Source organism: Callorhinus ursinus, unplaced genomic scaffold (assembly GCF_003265705.2).
Source record: "Callorhinus ursinus isolate GAN/ISIS: 27379988/994484 unplaced genomic scaffold, GSC_fseal_2.0 scaffold58, whole genome shotgun sequence".
NCBI classification, from domain to species: domain Eukaryota; kingdom Metazoa; phylum Chordata; class Mammalia; order Carnivora; family Otariidae; genus Callorhinus; species Callorhinus ursinus.
In genome coordinates this window covers 7,439,163-7,459,310 of record NW_027397120.1, presented here as the reverse complement: position 1 = coordinate 7,459,310, position 20,148 = coordinate 7,439,163, and the positions used below count along the sequence as shown (strand labels likewise).

The 20,148-nt window shown below is 48.1% G+C and overlaps 1 protein-coding gene across 5 annotated transcripts in view; it reads right to left on the bottom strand.

Moving 5' to 3' along the window:
- CTBP2 (C-terminal binding protein 2) overlaps nucleotides 1-20,148 on the bottom strand; it is a 156,253-nt gene that overhangs the window by 103,983 nt on the left and 32,122 nt on the right. For 4 of the 5 annotated variants that reach the window (XM_025880090.2, XM_073884714.1, XM_025880091.2 and 1 more), the window contains one exon: nucleotides 3,048-3,149. The exons of the other annotated variant lie outside the window; for it this stretch is intronic. The gene's annotated coding sequence lies outside the window, so the exon portion shown is untranslated. The remainder of the gene's footprint in view (nucleotides 1-3,047; nucleotides 3,150-20,148) is intronic. 5 annotated transcript variants of the gene reach the window in all.

Here is a 20,148-nt window from a genome sequence, read left to right as displayed (position 1 = left end):
GAATGAGTTCTGGTTCCAGGAGAAATCAGCAAACCAGAGGGCATTTGGGGTTTTCATTTTAACAAGTAACAACACACAGAACGAAGAGCAAAACTACAAAAAAACACCAAGATGTAAACTTCGCATGTCATGATTCATTCATGATGACAAAATGAGCCTCTCCGCAGGAAGAAAACTGAAATGTTTCATGTTAAATTTATTTTTAAAAGGCTATAAACCAAAATAATGAAGTCTAGAATACCAGGCACACAACGCCCTTAAATGAGGACGTCCTCAAAAATACGAAGGTCAGAAAGGCTATATAAATGGTTCTGGAGCTTCGGAGGTTTGCCATTCTGAGGCTGCGGCTTTTTGTGAGTTTTGTGCAAAACATCTACTTCCTTCTCCTCTGCCCACATTAAACGAGATTTGTCTAGACCAGAGACCTCAGCAGGTGAGTTACTGGGTTGAAATCAACACGTGGTCCTTCCTCAGGCTGGAATGCCAGATACCCCTTATGCTGCTGTATATGGACCACAGGCGGGGCTGACTGGGTGGCTGCCAAAAACGGGGTACAACCTACTGGGCACAGTGATGAGCCACAGACAAGAGCTCCAAGAGCCAACACATGCCTCTAGGGATATGCGGGAAACTCCATCCACCCTGTACTTGTGAGGGTGGTCAGGGCAAAGGTAAACTCCCAGCAGGATGCTGGGCACGGGGTATGTGTGGGGGGGGGCACCGGGCAAATGGTTTGGTTGTAGACAGTGCATCCCCCCAGCACAATGGCCACGTTCCAACTATGGTGGACCCCAGCGTGGTCCCAAATGCCTTGAGCACCTCCAAGGTGCTATCAAAAACTGTTTCCCCAAATTATGCCCCAAACACAGAAGTGGGAACAAGTGTATCAGGCCAATGTCTGAGCACACTTGGTTCTCAGGAAAAATCTGTTATCAGGAGCCGTGCTGCAACCACATTCTGATACAGATGCATTTATGCAACGTGAATGCTCTTCTCACTGAGATCAAAACCACTGATAAACAGGAGCCTGCAGTGGTTCAATTATCAGGTTGAGTCAAATGAAAATGCTGTTACTCAACCATTTTTGATATATATTAAAAAAAAAAAGCCCATTTCATCTTTTACTATGAATTCCCACATTCCTATCTTTAAAGGAAATAGTTTTCCAACCCTGTGGTGTCTATAAAATGTTCCAAGTGTTACTTTCCAGTTTTGGGTATCCAATGGAGCTGTTCCCCTGGCCAGCAGGTGAGCCTCAAGCACCTTTCAGTGAAGGACCTGACATGAGGCACCACCAGTGTTTGGACACGGAACTGGATGCCTGTGGGAGGGAGTCCACTGGATTTCCATCACCATTGCCATGAGCCCCTGGAACCATCTCTGGCCCCAGCACCCAGTACTGAAACCAACACCCCACCAGCCCCAGGCCCACAGAGATTCTGTAACATCATCTCTCTGCCTGAGAATCCTGGATTAGACTCCAGCACACGGTCTTCAAGAAAAGTTCCTTTTAGAAGAATGGATGAAAGAAAAGAATGTTGGCCTTGAAAGGCAAAACTGAAGGTCTATGACTGAGAGTGGCCATCATGACTTACGAATAAATACACCCCTTTCCCCCAAAGAATGGTCAATATTCCTAGTCCCTTGCCCTCTCGAATGCTCAGATTCTTAGAATTGTTCCAAGAACATGGAGTGTCCTCTGGTAAGCAATCCTCTCAACTACACACTCTGCTGTGGTCTTTGGTTGGGCAAGCCCTCTCGGGTCATCCCGGGAGAGGCTTCTGGACTACCACACCAAATTTAATCTTAAAAAACAGGCAGGGGATCTTGGGGACCGTCCTAGCACAACTACTGAATTCACATGAAAGAAGACCTCCAAATGCCTGGAAGAGGCCCAGGTCCCGGTAGTTTTCGGTCAGGATCTCCAACTGACCTTACTCTATGGGGAGAGGGGGGACACACAATGAGACCCTTCCCTGGACCACAGGCCTCTCTGCTAGCTAGGTTCAGGCCGTGGTTGTGCTCAGGCTCCCGCCCACTGGTGCTCACAGAGGAATACTGCACTGCAGGGCTCTAACGGAGCCCAGCTCCGAGAAAGGTGGGCCCAAGCCCGAAGGGGTGCACCTGCCTACTCTCCAAACCAGAGGCTAGATGCTATCCAACACTTTGGGCAACACTCCCAGGGGTTTGACAGAAAGGACACCGAGAAAATTTGCTCTCCCACTCTTTGTCTTGCTTTTAAATGATGCTGTTAGCTCAAGGAGAAAACATTTTTTTCCAGCAGGATAAACATCAATCACTTCTGAGAAGTTGCCATTTTGAGACGTTGAGTTAAGATGCAGGTTTTGTGAAGAATGGCAAGCGGCGTGTTGCGACTAGACTTCTGGACCTCCAAACCTTGCTCTGGGTAAAGGATTGAACTACATTGATTGAGGATTTTCTCAGCCACACTCTGAGGGAGTGCAGGCAAAATTGAATGCTCTCCTCTGTGCACACGCACATCCCCAATCAACTCCACCAGAAAAAAAAATCACTTCACACTCAAGACATCCTAGAGGTTGGTAGCTCTAAAAAAATCCAAGCTCATTAGAGATGTGCCTCCATCAGCAAGCTGCTGTCTTTCTAAAGACGTCCATCCACCTTTTCACTCGAGCATCTTTGGGGTGGCATGAGACTATTTCCCTAATTCATTTTTATTCTTTGTAATTAATACGTTGAGAAGTCCTAACACGACTTCCATTCTGCCTTGAGTCTCCTAGTAGTATAATTTCCATTGACTTATCTCTGTGGCAGCAGCGAGAGCAGAAACAATCACTTTACACTGAACTATATTGCTTCAGAGTTAATTACATGTATTTTGCTTTTGATAAATGAAAATACCAGATGCAATTAATTGAAAGACAATCAATAGAATCCTGTTATTAGACATCCCAATGAAACATCCAGAGCCTGCTGGCAATCCATAGTCATCAACTAATTGAAAACACATTCCAGAGGTGTTTTAAAAAACCTGAGCTTTTACCTGGAGATATTTTACAGTAACTCACCAGTATAAATCTGTCCACAAACTATAGATCACACGATGGGCTGTCCGTCTTTTTAAGGGAATCCAGCTTCATTGGTTCAAAACCATTTAAGGCGATGAGAGTCTGAAAGTACAATGAATTGGGTCAGTGGAGCTGAAGGAGTGATTTTTTTTTCCTCTGTTGTTTACATCTAGCCATTCCTTAATTGCATTTTTCCAATGCCTTCGATTCTAAGCTACCAGAGGTTATTAAATGGTTTCATTAAAAATACTATTTGTCTTGCTTTAGTCACACACCAGATCAAATTAAACAGTAGAGCACCAGAACAAATGAACCCTTTCCATCTATTCTGACACAAAGCCAAGTGTGCAAGACCAGAAGGTGATATTGTGTCATCACCGTGAAAATGTCATTTACATCTCTTTACATCTCCGAGTAGCGAGCAAAGGGACAACACAATCAATACCTTCAAGCAAAAAGTATTACCAACTGTTGGAGAAATATGGAAGTATGAAGTGCAATTCATAAGCCCATGGTTTATAAGTGCTATTAGCATAAATGCTGACAACTGTTAATCCACTGTAACTCTGATTAACGGTTGCAGTTGTCCATTAATAGAAGGCATTTTAACTTACTACTGAAATTGATTACTCAGTTAAGAATTCAATCCTAATGTTCAATAAAATTGCACTTTCTTGGCAAATGCAATATGAAATGAGGTGATGCATTAAACAGCACTCACATTTATTTTACTATACAAGGAATGAAGAGGAAATCTACTGTGGTGTCATCACCTACTTGAACCACTTCCTATACAGACACAGTTGTCAGAGGGGCAGGTGGGGAAGGCACCCCTGGGGCAGACAGAACAGGCAAGCACGCGAGTGAGCGTGTCCGAGTGCCTTTTCGGGGACTTTCCCATGACAGACAGGATTGCACCACTGCAGTTGTCATGCAACCAGACTGTCCATGTTTCAAGGTAGTATTTCTCAAGGCCCATGAGAAAGGAGAGGTATGCACGTCCTGGAAATGAACTGTTGCAGCCAACCCTGACCATTCTCAGGCCCATCTTGTAATCAATCAGGATTCAGATGGTTGGGTTAATATTTTTAAAAGGGTATGAAATTACGGAAACCAGCTTCCTACCTTCACTCTACTTTTCAAACCATTCGAATCTTAGGGAGCAAGTTTCCTAATATACTTTTCCCTCCTTTAATTTTTTTTAAAGTAGGCTGCACTCCCAGTGTGGAGTCCAATGAGGGGCCTGAATTCACGACCCTGAGATTAAGACCTGAGCCGAGAGCAAGAGTCTGACACTCAGCCGACTGAAACACCCAGGTGCCCCACTTTCTCCTCCTTTAAAACAAAGGCGTCATCTCTTGGGATCCAATCCTGTGGCATAACCTGCCCAATTACACAGCAAGTCAGGGAAAGGAAAGCCATACTTGTGTTTTCTATTCAGTGTAATGAAGCAGAGCATCCGGGTGCTCCGACGTCAGCCAGCTCCCACACCACAGCTAGATCCGAGTCAAAGGCAGGCATGGTTCTGAAGAACTACTTAGAAGAAGGGTGACCTCTATAGTCAGGGTTATCATACCAAAGGTCAAAAAGTAATTCCACTCCCACACCATCTTATGCCCCCAACTTTCCAATTTAAGGAGGGGTGGGAGGGAGGGGACAGAGACATGTCAGCCTTAATTTATTAAGTGCTGGGGACGGAAGAGCAGGCACAGGCTCTCGGCAGTGCTGAGCATCTAACGACACAATTAAGTTTCATGTTTAGTAACTAAGCATTTAACTCTATCTAGGAACCATCCTGAAGTTTTCAGGAGACAAGAGCTTGCCTATCAAACTCCTGTTCACCCTTCAAAACCCATCTCACTGAGATCACCTTCCTGCTCCAGCTGCCAGGCTGTTCCATACCCTGACCAACTCCAAGTCTCTTCAGTGTTAAATGTCTCGATCACATTCATCTCTAGATGTCTCCAGGTGTGGAGCACAGTCGAAAATCAAATATTTAACCACCTGCATAATGGAATCTTTCTCCTTAGTCTAGCACTGCTCGCCCTAATAGGTCACAAGCTTCCTTTTTCTTTGTTTCCAGTGCTTTGCACAACAGACACTCGAATGTTTATAGATACATATATATGTAAACGACGCATTTCCAAAAACATAAGGAAATGATATGTACATCTGACCCTCAGATGACACGAAGGTGAAGTGTGCGGGTCCACTTATATGTGGATTTTTTTTTTCTGATGGAGAACAGTCCTGTAAACGTCTTTTTGCTGATGATTTTCTTAACAATTTTTTTTTCTAGCTTGCTTTACTTCAGTATGGCCTATAATACAAACAACACACAAAACGTGTCAATCGACTGTTTATAGATTGTGATTAAGGGCTTCTAGTCAATCATCGGTTACTGGTAGTTAAGTTTTGGGGGAGTCCAAAGTTCTATGTGGATTTCTGACTGTTGAGGGGCTGGCACCCCCAAACCTCATGTTGTTCAAGGGTTGACTGTATAACAGGAAGAGGTCCCTTTTGGAAAGGAGGGAGAGAAGGAAAAGTTATTGGGGAAGTGAAATTGAGCAGGGTGTGTAAAGTTACTTCTTGTATTTAAACAAAGCTTAAAGAGAAATATACTAACGCGTTCACATTGGTGGGTACAGTCTTACTTTGAGATAATGCCTCATAGCGAAACTCTTTCAATAGGGAACTGACAACTTGGCCATTTAGAAGGCTTCACAGAGGAGGTGACAAATTCAGGAGAGCCTGCAGACTGCCCAAGCCAACAGGGACGGCTTATGTAGCCGATGAAGAACACCGAAAAGGCTTGGAAGACTGCCGGAATCTGGATAGCCGGTGTCCACTGTTACTTGAAGGTAGTAAGAAGAAGTACTTTCAAAAAACTGGAGCGGGAGAAAGGCTACAAATCCACAAGCCCTTGTTTCTGAAGATACCTGGGGGTGGCACCCCGTGCGGGAGGGCCGTGCACACCCGCCAGGATTTACGAACTTCCAGGAGCGCGCAACAAGACACGGATATGACTTTGCTGATCACAGTCGTCACAGCTCCTACAAAAGCAACCTCAGGAGCCCGAGCGGGCTGTCCCACCGAGTGTCCCGGCCACAGCGGGTGAATGCCAGGCAGCTCCCGTGTCTGGCCAGGGAGAAAGGCTCCTATTTTTGGCCTGTACCATCAACCTGGGTGAAGCTATTAAAGAGCACTTGGCAAATGTGTTCCGCCCATATTGTGCGGTAACAAGGGGCGTGCACGGGGGCCTCAGCCCACGCCCGAGGAATGCAGCACCCAGACGCTGAAGGAATCTCAGCCAGGCCATGTCCTGGGGCTTTCTACACACAGGAAACAGACAATTCAGGACACGTTGCCTAGAAGGATCTTCTCCTCCTGGGTTTCTAGTTCCTTCTCACAGGAAGTCGGGCAGATGAAAGTTACTGTTAGGGGTATAGTAAGACTACTTTTCTGAAATGGAATGAGAGGAGCACCTGGGAAATCTGCGAAGGACCGGAGCAAGGTCAGGCCTACAGAGGTCAGGCGGGGGCTGAAGCGCTCTGTCCTGGCTCATTCTAGGAGAACCCGTCCTGCCTGGACTTCAACCGTCTTTCCCAACGGCTCTTGTGTCCTGCATGACACCGAAGGCCCTCAGGCATCCAAACTGCAGTGAGGAGAGAGTACAGGGCGGCTCCGCCTGGGCTCTCCCACCCTCCCAGCTGCGGCAGGCATCATTTACAGACAAAAAGCCCACTGACTCGCACTTGCTCTGGGTGAGTTCTTCTCATGCTACTTCTTGCATCTCCGGCTGTGATGCATTGGCTACTGTTACCACTTGGGGCTTGTCTGAGCCCCACCTGGATTCTCTGCTCTGACTCACGTTTGGGTCATCTAGGCTTTAAAATGCCCGTCCTACTGTCCTGCCATGAGTGATGAGAGCCGCTTTACCCGCTGGTCCTAAGTGGAGCTCCTCCTCCCCCTCCCCAGCCTCATCGTCCCCAGGCTGGCCAGTGAGCTACAGTACAGCTCAACCTGGGCGATTATTAGAAGGGAAAAGACCCTCGAGTGGCGGATGTGGACGGAGCAGGTGGCCCAGGCTCCTGGAGAGCACCAGCCTCATCTGGAACCAGCTCACAGCGTCCACAGCCTCCTCTCGGATCCAGGGAACCCCATCGGCATTCACCACTTAAACAGAAAACCTGAAAGCAGCCCGCGAGATCATCCCTTAGGCAATCGTGAATTTTCTGCAATAAAGGGCCACTGGGAAGGGACCAGAGGAAGAGCACGGAGCACTAGCAAGACAGCACACAGGAGAATCCCAGGCTCCATGGGTGAGGATGACCAACCCACTCCCTAGGACTCTGCCCTGTCTGAGATGGAGACTGCACCTGCTTCACGGGGGGACAGGGCCCTTCAAAGACAGAAGGAAGTCCCGTCCAGGGCCAGGGTACAGCAACTACTCAGAAAATGCTAGTCATCATCGGACTCGGCACTTGGCTCCAGGACAAGGTCATCATCATTAGCATCTTCTAAAAACCAAACCCGCCCCTGCCCACATCACGAGATAAATGGTTCCTATTTGGCACAAGAATGCAATAGTCCCAGCTGGGTCTTTGAGACCAACATGCCCCCATCCCATCTGCCCTCACCTCAGTGAGTCCTGTGGCAAGGCTGTGCTCAGCAACAAGAGACTGGGTGAAGAAGCATCCAGAACCCCAGCCTTCCCTCCTGTCAACGTTCCCTTGGCACAGATGCCGCCACCCGGTGCTCTCAGGAGGGCACCCAACGTTAGGACACTGACGATGGAGCTGTGCTAATGTGACAGGTCGCCACTCCGGGAACTGCTCACCTCTCCTCAGCTGCGAGTACCCCCCCACCCCGGTCCCACTGCCTGTCTGCCCCTCAGGGCAGGGCAGACCAGCCTGCAAGACTGACTGGCCCATGGGGCCGCTGAAAGAAGGGCCCACAGAAACAAAACGCAAGCCAAAGCTCCAGAGAAGTCTCACCCCACCTCTCAAGGGCCTTGGATGGGGTCCCGAGGGAGCCCACCGTGACATGAAGGTCCGTGGGTCCACACCCAGGCAAGACCCATTTCAGTCTATTCTCCCTTCCTGCTGCAGACCCGGGCCCTTGTCACTGTTGGGGGGCATCAGTCTGAGAGGGCAGTGACCCTTAGTGATGGGATCGCAAGAGGGATGTGAGGGTGGATGGAAAAGGGGTGCCAGGGGCTTTCCCTGATATCCACAGTGGGTCCTCTTAACCGTCTCAAGGTCAAAGGCAACAGACAGGGAAAAGCCTCAGGCAGACGTGGAACCTAAAAGTTCAGGGAAAAACCAAATGCCCACCGCATAAAATGGACCTGCCTAGATCACAAGTCCTTCCAGCCAAGTGGACGGACACAAGCGCAGAGGCCACATGCAACAGCACCCGAAGAGTGTTTTGCAGGACTCCACGAGCACCCTGGGCCCCTGTTCCAGAATGACAAGGGCAGGGCACTTGGTTCCCTGGGTCCACACCCAGTCCTCGTTACCAGCCCCTGCTTCATGCCCTGGCCACCTCGGCTGGTCTCTCACTGGGAGGGTGAGATCGTCCACCACCACTTGTGACCTCACTCTTCAGGGTCCCTCTGAGGATGTGTGGGGCAAAGCAACCCACAAGGGTACTGAGATGGCACCAGGGGAGCTGCTGGGGAGCAAGGTCAGGGCAGTAAGGGCCAGCAGGGATTGGGGGAGGTGGTGGTGCAGCCTTCTGCTTCTGAGCACGCTGGGCCACAGGTGGGATCTGCCCTGCAATCAGGATGCCAGGCCAACACCGAGATACATAAGCCCCAGTGGCCCAGAACAGTGCCCCCACCCCTCAGCCGCCCAGACTTTGTTAACTCACCCCGGAAAGGCCCAGCCCATCCGGCATGGAGCGGTACAGAATTCTGGTTTAGCTGTTACATGGGAAAAGGCAAGCAAAGGACAATGTCCACCAGAGAGCAAAATGTTCCCTACACGTCAGACAGGACAGAGTGAACACGGTGTGATCTGAGATGCTGTCACCCCAGTGCAGCCAGGTTATTCCTCCCCAGGACTCAATTCCACTTACTATTGCCTCATAATAAATAAACCATATTAATTAGCTTTGAAACAATTAGCCTTTATTCAGGGGAAGAAAAAAAAAAAAACAAACCCAACAACCCTGCAAGCTAATTCTTTCCAGGTCCCTATACAGCCCACGTTGGCATCGAGACACTTAAGGTCAAATCAACACTTCGTTATAATCCCCCGATGTCCAAGAGCTTCAACTTCAATAAGAAAAAAGCCCTCCAGGCAGAAACTTTACATACATAGTCTTTGTGGCGAATGTTTATGGAAATTTTGTAATATTAAATATGTTCAGCTGGTTTTAAGTTTTAAGAAAGTAAAGCACCAACAGCCAAGATTTTAGAACTCTGGTCTTCAACTAGGACCGCCAGTGGAAAACTTAAGGGGAGTCTTGGAACTCTGCCATGTTTTTAAGGAAAACAAAATAGGATATTTTCTCAGTGTTGTCTCAGATGTAGTCAATTAATTTGTCCCCTTCTCTGCTCTGTTTTCAGCTTTTTACTTCTGTGTGCTACAGAGCCCGCACATCTGAGACAGGTTAGGTGACCAGGACAGCAAAGCCTCGTAGCCCTCGCTTAGTGCTGCAGAAACGCTCCGTCCTAAGCCACTATTCCATCGGGGGAATAAACAAAGACCCAAGGGGGCGGGGGGGGGGGGGGGGGTAGGGGGCTTGGAGACAACCGTAAAAATGACCACGGAAAGCAAATCAATAAATGGGTGCTGCTGATCAGGCCTGGCACAGGCCAAGGTTTTCGGGGGAAAATAAGTAGATCCATAAGCATCAACCCCCCACATACAATGATGTCATTTTGTGAATTCAAGCTGAGTTCCCACACCCCAAACTGCCCAGCTGGCCAGGGGAGGGAAGGCAGCTGGCCTGAGCCGATTGACCCTCGGCTCATAGAAGCCTGTATGAAAAGTCAGACAAGCCATGAAGCTGCCTCTTTAACTCTGAACAGACCAGAGGAGTGGAAGGAATCCCTGCCAGGGGGCCAGGACCCCTTTCAAATCAGCCTGGCTCCCAAGGAAGCCTGGCCCACGGAGGCCTCTGCTGAATGTACCAGGACCCAGTTTCCAGCAAGGGAGGAACGCAGATAATCCCACATCGAAAATCATAGACACCTGTAGGTGGCTTTTCATGGTTCCAAATAGTAACTTAAAAGGAAACCTGGAGGCCGAGGTACACACCCCTCTGTGTAGGGGGGTCTGGAACATGCCAGGAGTGAGGACAGAGCCCAGCTGGTGGAACCACCAGCCCAGCGGGGCATCTGGAAAGCAGGCCCTGGCCTGGGTTTTCTCCCTGGTAGAGCGGCGGGCTCCAAAGAGAAGAGGTGGTATCTAAGCTCCTTTCCTCTAGGCACCCCATCTAAACCCCAAGTGACAAAGGGCACAGGGTCTGACGGGAAGCAGAGGGGTCTCCTGATGCTCATTACCACCATAACACCAAACCTACAGGCTGACAGTCTTTAAAATAAAATCCACTGATGAGAAAGCAGAATGTTGAAGCCCCAGCAAGACAGACAACCCTACACACTCTGGTGGGAACAGGAGGGCTCCTTTTCTGAAAAGTTAGATTTCATCCTTCACCCCATTCCACCCCTAGAGGTAGGGGTCAGAGAAGGGACCGGTACTTACATAAAAGTAAGAAACCATCTAAGATGCCCCCTTAATAGCTAGATAACTCTCTCCTGAGACACAACAGATATGTACTCCCTGTACCACATATCATGCGTCACAACACCTGTATCAACAGATTATGCAGTTAAAAAATTTTTTAAAAATACTTAACATGGGAAAAATACTTACAGGTTAAGTGGAAAAAGAAATACGAAATACATAGAATAATCCAATCGTAATTTTAAAATATTCTTTAAATGGTTTTCATTTTTTTACATATATACACTTACATGTAAGAGACAGAAATCACATCCAAAGTGTTACTTCTCTATGCGAAGATTAAAGGTGATTTTTTAAATGTCTTTCAAGATCATGAAAATCATTTCATCTTCTTCACACTCCCCTATATTCTCCATGTCCTACAATCTGAAAATGCACAGTGAAGATGCTGTGGGCGGGGGGGGAGGGCGCTGAAGCTGGGAGGACGGAATGGGAGTCCCCAGGTCATGGCAGCAACTACCTAGGTGAGTTTGAAGCAAGTAAGGTGTCTCCCACATCCTTGTGCAAATTCAATCTGTAACAGGGTGTCCCTCTTGGTAATTCAGATACCTAAGTTTGAGTTCCAGTGGCCAAGCAACCTGGGAGAATCCACTGGGGGGGATCCCTGGGCTCAGATGGGGAGCTTGCCACCCATACATCCCCGGGGCCGCTGGAGAAAGACACGGCACTAGGGCTGAGAAAAGGGCTGACTTCTCAGCAGGCTCGGCCAAGTTCTTAGGCACGGACCAGACTGCAGAAGAATGAGCACAGAGAAGTACTTGAAGACGAGAGCTGAGCCCTCAAACCCTGAAGAATGACTTAACATGAAGAGTGATCAGCTTTCAATACCAACACGACCAGTGGGCTCCATGTGGAATATTGAGCAGGGCAGTGAAGCTGGGCAGAATTCACACGGACAGGAAACCCCTTCTCTCCCCAACAGCGCGTCCTCACCCCCACCCCTTTATACACTACAGAAGCTGATCACGGCTGCGCCTGTTTTGTAACTGGTTTAGCTGGTCAGCGCCATGCCAGCAGGGACGCAATCCGATTTTTGTGCTGGAGAACTCGGACACCCACCCCTAGTTAAGAGCCTTGGAAGGAGGCTGTGCATGGTCCTGGAAAAGCTGGTCATCCTCAGAATGCCTTCCTCCGCTGAGCCCAGGAGGTGACCGTCAGCACCTTGTTTGTGGGGATTCCTGCGATAGTGCAGGTAAGTAAAGTGCACAGAGCTGGGTTCAGGGCACACCGGAAACCCTAGCATTTCACAAATACTTTCTTTACTGACACAACTGGGTAAATTCAAGAATCCAGCGTCCTGGAAAGAAAGAAAGAAAAAAAAAAAGCCTGCAGGAAATTGGGTTCCCTTTTTATTTCAAAGCAAATTTATTCAAACCTAAACCTCAAGGTTCAGAGAGGATTTAAGTATAAAATGAAGTACATCACTGCCATCAAACGGAGCAGCTGTGGTACCTGCAACAGAGGAAAGCCTACTTTTTAAAATCCATTTACAAGGTCGGGCATTTGACAGAGAATAGCACTTGGGGAAACTCTGCAAATACAAACACGAGCGAGGCACCGAAGGTCTGAGGATTAATGTATGGGTCCAGAATGTACTTCCTTTAGTGGCAACAAGCTTTATTTTTAAGAATAAATCAGAGTAGGGGCGCCTGGGTGGCTCAGTCGTTAAGCGTCTGCCTTCGGCTCAGGTCATGATCCCAGGGCCCTGGGATCGAGCCCTGCATTGGGCACCCTGCTCGGCCGGGAGTCTGCTTCTCCCTCTCCCACTCCCCCTGCTTGCGTTTCATCTCTGTCAAATAAGTAAAATCTTTAAGAAAATAGAAAAGAAAAAAAGAATAAATCAAAGAAAAGAATAAATCAGAGTCAGGGGAGATCTCGACGGAAAACCGAGACCCAGAAGACTTGGCAAAATCAAGTGTGGCTTGGTCCTTTCCACTCCCCACCCCAACACGTCGTCAGAACATGAAAGCCCCGAAACAGACAGGACAGCCTCTTCACCTGTGACCCCGGCTCAGACCAACCAGTGGCACTGATCCCTAATACAGATGCCAGACACTCCTAACCCAGAGGCATCCAGGACCAGGAGAGAAAAACCAAATACCAGCCCAACCCAGGGGCCCCTTCCCTGGCTGCATGACCCCCATCTCAAGCACCAGGTGGGGAGGTGCAGGTGCCTCATCAAGCAGCATTGCCTACAACCAGCATCAAGTCGGACCCAACAGTCTCATCTAGGAAAAGGAACAGAGGAGTCCCTAAGTAGCACGGAAATATTACATATCAATTCATATACATCAGGTAAATAACCCTGGGAATCCTGAACTCTCTTCCACACACACCTAATTACTCAGTGTGTTTCATTAATTTTGAAAGTACAGACAAGCTTTTAGCACGGATGGTCACGAGGGCCAGGGCTGTCCTCTCTTACGAGATGAATGTGTAGATACACACATACCTATGTGCACAACGCACCGCACCTGTGCTTTCTGAAGGGACGGCAGCTCAAATGTGTCCCTCTGAACTTAGGTTCCCAGCATGTGTGCATTTAGTTGTCGTGAAATCACTTCCAAAGCCCCACGGATACTGCCTTCCCCTCCTTTGTGCATCAAGTCTACACCCCACGTGTTGCTACTGTCACCGCGTGACTGCTAAGAAACAAAACCTTAAAATTCCATGATCCATTATCCCAAGTTGGGTGTCTTCACATCCTGCAGTCAACGAGCACGATGCAAAAGCACACATCACAGATAAACAAAACTCCCAAGGGGAAAGCAGCTCTTTCTGCTAGTTTCAAACTAGCTGAGCCAACGTGGCAGAAGCCACTCCTGTGTCACCGCACAGCCAGTCACTGAGACAGGGGGCGAGCAAAGGGGAGGCCGGTGATGCCCAGTTCCTCTTTACATCAAGCAACTGGGTGGAGGGGGGGGTGTGAGGGCGCTTCAGCACTCAGGTCCCCACAGTGGGTTTCTTCTTACCCACTTCTGGTCTAAGACTGGGTCAGAAATCTTTGGGATGGAATATTCCTCATCAATAAAACCAACCAGGGATACACAAAAGAACTTGAATGAATCTCAACGGGAATCACGCCGTGAAAAAATTCAATCCCAAAAGGCCACACGTTCTGACTCCATATATGTAACATCCTTATGTAACAAAATTAGATGAAAAAAAAAGATTCATGGTTCTCGGGGGGAGGGACTGGGAGGAGGGCAGGACACGCCAACGCTAGAACATTCTCTGAGCAAGCCAGGTCTTGGCTACCTGAAGAGGGTGTGGCTGTAAGTGGACGACAGGGGAGATCCTTGGGGTGGTGGGACTGTTCTGTCCCTTGACCACAGCAGGGCATGCTGGAACCGACACTTTGTGGTACCACCGCACAGAAGTAAACACACGGGAACAAACACATGAAAGCTGGGGAAATCTGAAGGCTATCTGGGGATGCATCAGTATCAATTTCCTAGTTGTGTTAACTGTTACTATTGTTTTGCAAGATGTTACCAATGGGGGAGACTAGACAGGGTATTATTACAGGTACACGGGACTGGAGGATTACTTCAAAATAAGTTTAATTACAAAAATAACCAGTTTGTCCTGGTTTTTTTTGTTGTTGTTGTTTAGCTGGGCTCATGTTGACCATAGATAGATAGGGTAACTCCTTTCTTTTGTGGATTGCTGTGTTTACAAGAAGGAGCCCCCCAAGGAGCCAACCCTATGAACAGGATTTTCACACTGCCTGGGGCCCACGAGCCCAGCCTGCCTCTCCTTCTCCACTGCAGTCAGCAAAGATGCTTGCTCTGTAAGTTCTGTCCTGGGAACAGGCACAACTGACTGGTTTCTCTCTCCCAGCTGCTGTGGATGCCCGTGGCTCCCCAGGTCACATGTGACAGAGGGCACCCTCCCTGGCCCAGCAGCCCTGGAAAGGACGGGAGAAAAAAAATCAGCCCCTGGAGCTGGTCTGTGCTGGGTGAGTGGGCACCCTGGCGGGGAACTAAATCCAGGCCTCGCTGACCCAGCCTGGCTAAATCGAAACTACCGGCAACAGGCTGGAACAGGCCAAGACCGTCCCCAGCTGATACACACGGCTGTACGCTGGACTGGCCACCTTCCAACACCCAGCTCGCTCAAAGAAAGTTCTGGAGCTGAGGCATCCCAGCAGATCATGGGGGTCAGGGGAGCCACCTGTCTGCCTGGACCCACAGCGACATTCCTGCTCTTGCAGCCTTCTAGGACAAAACTTAATCACACTGTATCAACCTAAAGGTCTTTTGTGGCATTCTGTTTGTCCCCCGTTGCCTCCGTTTTAAGGAGAGCCGGCATACTCACTCCTCACGCTCGCCGGTAACTCCCCGCTGATTCAAAGAACCCAAGGAAAAAATTACAGGAGCGTCTGTTTCTGCCTTTATTGTCTTCGGGGCTACACTTTTTTCGATTCTTTCAACGGGAGTTTATCCTTAATGTCTCCCGGAGACAGTAACAAAAATATCTCCCTCTCCCCAAAATGTGCCATTAGATAACAGTATACAGCTGAGAAGGATTTCAATAATAATGCTATTTTTTTCTGCTTCCAGAAACCCTTAAATAGCCACTTACTCAAAAAGCTGAATGTTTTCAAATCTCCCAACACTGCCCAGCTTCAAAGCTGCTGAAGAAATAACCAGCAACTCTTCCACGGAAATAAAAATTACATTCTACATAAATTAAATATATAATTTGATTAAATGTGTTTATGTCTTTGTGATGACATTTAAAATAGAAGCAATCATTTTCCTTCTTAAAAGAAAAACTCTTTCAAATATAATTCGAAGCTGTCAAACCTACCTTCTGCTACAGATCTTTTAAATGTCACATACCTTCAAAAGGGGATGGCAGTTTCCTTTTAAATATGCAATTCCAAGCAGTGCGTTCTGAATCAAGCACGTATTAAAACACACTGCTGGCATTTATCCTGATTGAGTGTAGCCTCCGTGCCCCTGCACCTGATGGACTTGCTCAGGCCCCGGCCGGTCCCTCCGTCCCTCCTCGGTCCCTCCTCATACTACCCCAGCGTGGTTAGTGCCCCCATGGCTGGCTGCAAACCACACGGCCCAGCACCAAGTCACGCCCCTAACGCCTTAAGGGGGCAAAGGTATCTTCCTGTGATTCCTAGTTTCCCTCCCCATACCTCACTGAACTCTGTGTAACCCAATTTTGGCATGGCATCAACGGCCCAATTGTAAGACAGTGTTAAATCAGATGCAAAGAAAACCCCAAACTCATTCTCCTAAGTCAATGACCTACATATTCAATTGCTTATTCTCCAACTCTGTAGCAAACACCGTGCTATATTTAAACATAGAGCACAGATAGGCTTTCTCCTGAAACGTTAGTGATACAGACAAGCCTTCTACTCCAGCCCTCTCTCCTCCAGCTAAAGAATGTAAATCTTGTCAATATCAACTGTGGAACTCTGAAAGCAACAAGCGGGGTCGACTGTCTCCCTTATTTTAGTAAGGTAGCAAGTGTCATTTTTGTAAAAAGCAAAAGTGAGCAGTATCTCCACTGGAACACAAGAAAAACGAAGCCTGGTTCAACCCTGCCTCCCCAGTACTTGGCAAATAGCAAGTGCTCAGAAAGAAAACAGATAACGTCAAGTCAGTTAAACGTGGGTAACAAGCATGTCACGTACCAAGTGTCCAAAGGGTATGCGAACACTGCCTAACTGCTGAACCCTGACACCCAAATAGTACTGCAGCCAGCAGGGATGACAGCAAAAGCAGGAGGGAGCTCTCAGAGTCTAAGACTCTGGGAGACTTCACTGCCAGTCTCGGTATCTCATCCAAATATGACGGGGCATGGGAAAGTCAGCCCCCCACAACCAATGCTGGAAGAGGATCCTAAGAACATCTGAAGAAGCAACAAGGCAGAGGGTTTGAAAGCCAAACAGAAGACAGCCCAGCCCAACACCTCAACAGGTGCCTCCTTCCTGGGAAAGGAAAGCTGCCGGGGGTGGGGCGAGGGGCCAGGCAGTAAGCAAGAGGCCAGGGGAGCCTTCCAAACAGACTGCAGTGCAGTGGGCCGTCTGGGAAAGGACCAGGGTGACTAGGACACACGTGCCAACCACAGCCCAAACTGCGGCTGTAGTTTGGAATCCCTCCTGCAGGCACCTTCTTGCCATGTCCAACCGTGTGACCCTAGAAGCATCTTCTCACAGGTATGGGAAAAGAATGCCACCCGGACACACTAAGATCCTCTAACTCAAGTTCTAATTCCATTTAAAACAGGCAATCATGAACATTAAAGCCAATTCTCAAGTGACCAGGGCTTGACAGAAATCAAGAGTGCAGAACAGGAAGAGTCATTGCAAAGGGGATTTCTCTGTTCCTTTGGACTCAGGTAAAGTTCCGTTCATTGGGCAGCAAACTCCAGCCCCACAGCACAGATGAGAAGGGCCAAGAAACACCACCCCTGAGGCCAGACCCCACAACCTGACCCACGGCATCAACGAGGAAGATGGAAAACGCGTGTGGACTGAAATGCTCAACTCAGTGGAGCCGTCATTCAGTAAAATGTTTTTGTTCCTTTTGGCCACACTGGCCCTTCTAAGTGGTTCCTGCACCCTCAGCCTCCTCCTCAGAGGAGACTTCCCAGTCAATACCGCTCGCCCTCCCGTCTCCCCATGCCTCGCCCACAGAAGTAATCAGCCAATTTCCCTCAATCAACTCTCTGGGGCTCCGCCATTGCTTTTTAAGCCTTGCTGTCAAGCTTTCCTTCCTATCACCTCCCCCCACTACCGTAGATTTATTTGTATATATATTACATATATAAATTATATATATATATAAAATTACATATATAACATATGTACATTAACATATACATTCAAAAAAGCTGGTGTGGACTCCTGATGGTCAAAACCAACAGCCCTTTTTTTTCCTTAAAGATTTTATTTATTTATTTGAGAGAGAGAGAATGAGAGAGAGCACGAGAGGGAAGAGGGTCAGAGAGAGAAGCAGACTCCCCGCCGAGCAGGGAGCCCGATGCGGGATGCGATCCCGGGACTCCAGGATCATGACCTGAGCCGAAGGCAGTCGCCCAACCAACTGAGCCACCCAGGCGCCCCCAACAGCCCTTTCTCAGCTGCTATCTAGACACTGCCCCACGACATACACACCCCCCCCACCCTATGCACTCGGATACTGCGCTAAGTGAGAAGCAGGTACTATTAAGAAAGGCAGATTTGAAGATAAATGAAGATAAATGAAACCTAACCTTGTCTTCAAGGAGTTCTCCAGTGCTGGAGAAGCAGGCATGGAAGGAGATTACCCCTCTGCCTGAACTCCCGTTCAGATGCTCCCAAGTCCATTTCCTCCACCTGTCTCCCTAGGCAGAAGCTCCATGTGCACCTCACCCCTGCCTTCTAGACACTTCCTCCCCATCTGCATGTCCCACCTGCCCCTCAAACTCCGCTAGCCCCCATCATCGCCCTACCACTTGGGAGTTCCTGATTCCGACCAGGCTAGCCTCTCCATTTGTCCACCTCTGTGTCTGACAAATTGAGAGAGTAATCCCAATGTTTCCCCTACACACCAGTTCCGGGGCAGGAAGTAAAACTCCTAACTATCATCTTTAAACCACCTAACAAAAGCCCAACAGAATTAGTATTTTTTTGGAAGAGAGTCCAATTCAACTGGTCGGTATCAACTGGCTTTGTCCTTGAAGTATTTTAAATTCCATTCCATGCAAGCTGGTGCAGCCACTCTGGAAAACAGTATGGAGGTTCCTCAAAAAGTTGAAAATAGAGCTACCCTATGACCCAGCAATTGCACTACTGGGTATTTACCCCAAAGATACAAACGTAGTGATCTGAAGGGGCACCTGCACCACAATGTTTATAGCAGCAATGTCCACAATAGCCAAACTATGGAAAGAGCCAAGATGTCCCTCAACAGATGAATGGATAAAAAAGATGCAGTGTGTATATAATACACACACACACACACACACACACACACACACACAGTGGAATATTACACATTTCATCAAAAAAAATGAAACCTTGCCATGTGCAATGATGTGGATGGAACTAGAGATATTATGCTAAGCAAAATAAGTCCATCAGAGAAAGACAAGTATCATATGATCTCACTGATATGAGGAGAATTTGAAAAACAAGACAGAGGACCATAGGGGAAGGGAGGGAAAAATGAAACAAGATGAAACCAAAGGTTTCAAACCATAAGAGACTCTTAATCTCAGGAAACAAACTGAGGGCTGCTGGAGTGGTGGGGGGTGGGAGGGATGGGGTGGCTGGGTGATGGACACTGGGGAGGGTATGTGCTATGGTGAGCGCTGTGAATTGTGTAAGACTGTTAAATCACAGACCTGTACCTCTGAAACAAATAATGCATTATATGTTAATAAAAAAAAAAAAAAGCAGAGTTCAACTTAAAAAAAAAATTCCATTCCAAATCAAATGACCACCTTAGAACAAGAGCTCCTCACAGAACGGCTTCCTCTGAATTGTCCCTCAACATGCTTCTGACTTTTTCCGGTGGACCCAGGCACAAGCAGCCTGATATGTTACCAGACCTTGGTTGATGGTAACTCTCTATCCCTGTACCCAACTCTCTGAAACAGAGCATTTCTCTTTGTGATCAGCTCAAGGGCAAATGTTGTCTCCCTAAACTCAGAGAGAGCTGTCCATGGCCAACTGTCCTGAAATTTATGGTTGCTGTATTTGCATTTTTTTTAATCAACTCTGGCCCTTCCCCAATCTCATACAGCAGCCTATTTTCGAGTCCTCAAAGTACTTTCTTGAAAGAGGTAGGATATAAATAAATGGAATCCACTCAAGGACACGTTAGTGGCCCTATAAACCAGGGCTTCAAATGTACTGGCCCCAGAAAAACTTGGAGAAGCTTCCCCGAGGCCAGTGAAGCCAGCACACCCGGATTGCTGGGTTTTTGTAGGGCCCAGCTCACAAGGTAGCAGATATGCAGGGAGGGGTCCAGAACACCCCCTTAACCAGTATCTTCATACTGAAAAAAACTAGAAATGTACGTGCTACTACGTGATTTATCAGTGGCTCCAGAAATCAAGTGCAGGCAGCCAGAAATGCAAACAGGTAGGCACAGATGTTGAAAACCAGGAACTAAAGACCATGACCCTCACGCTTCATTGAGCACAGTATCTGGCGGGGAGGGGAGACCACAGGGCAAGAGAGAGGCATGAGAAGGGCTATCAATGATCATTCTGAATATCTAGGAAAAGCCAAGACAAGCAGGCCCCCTCTAAATAAAAACGGCATGGCTACTTTTTCCAGAACGAGTGAACTCCACAGCCCAACCCCAGCGGAGCAAATGGTATAG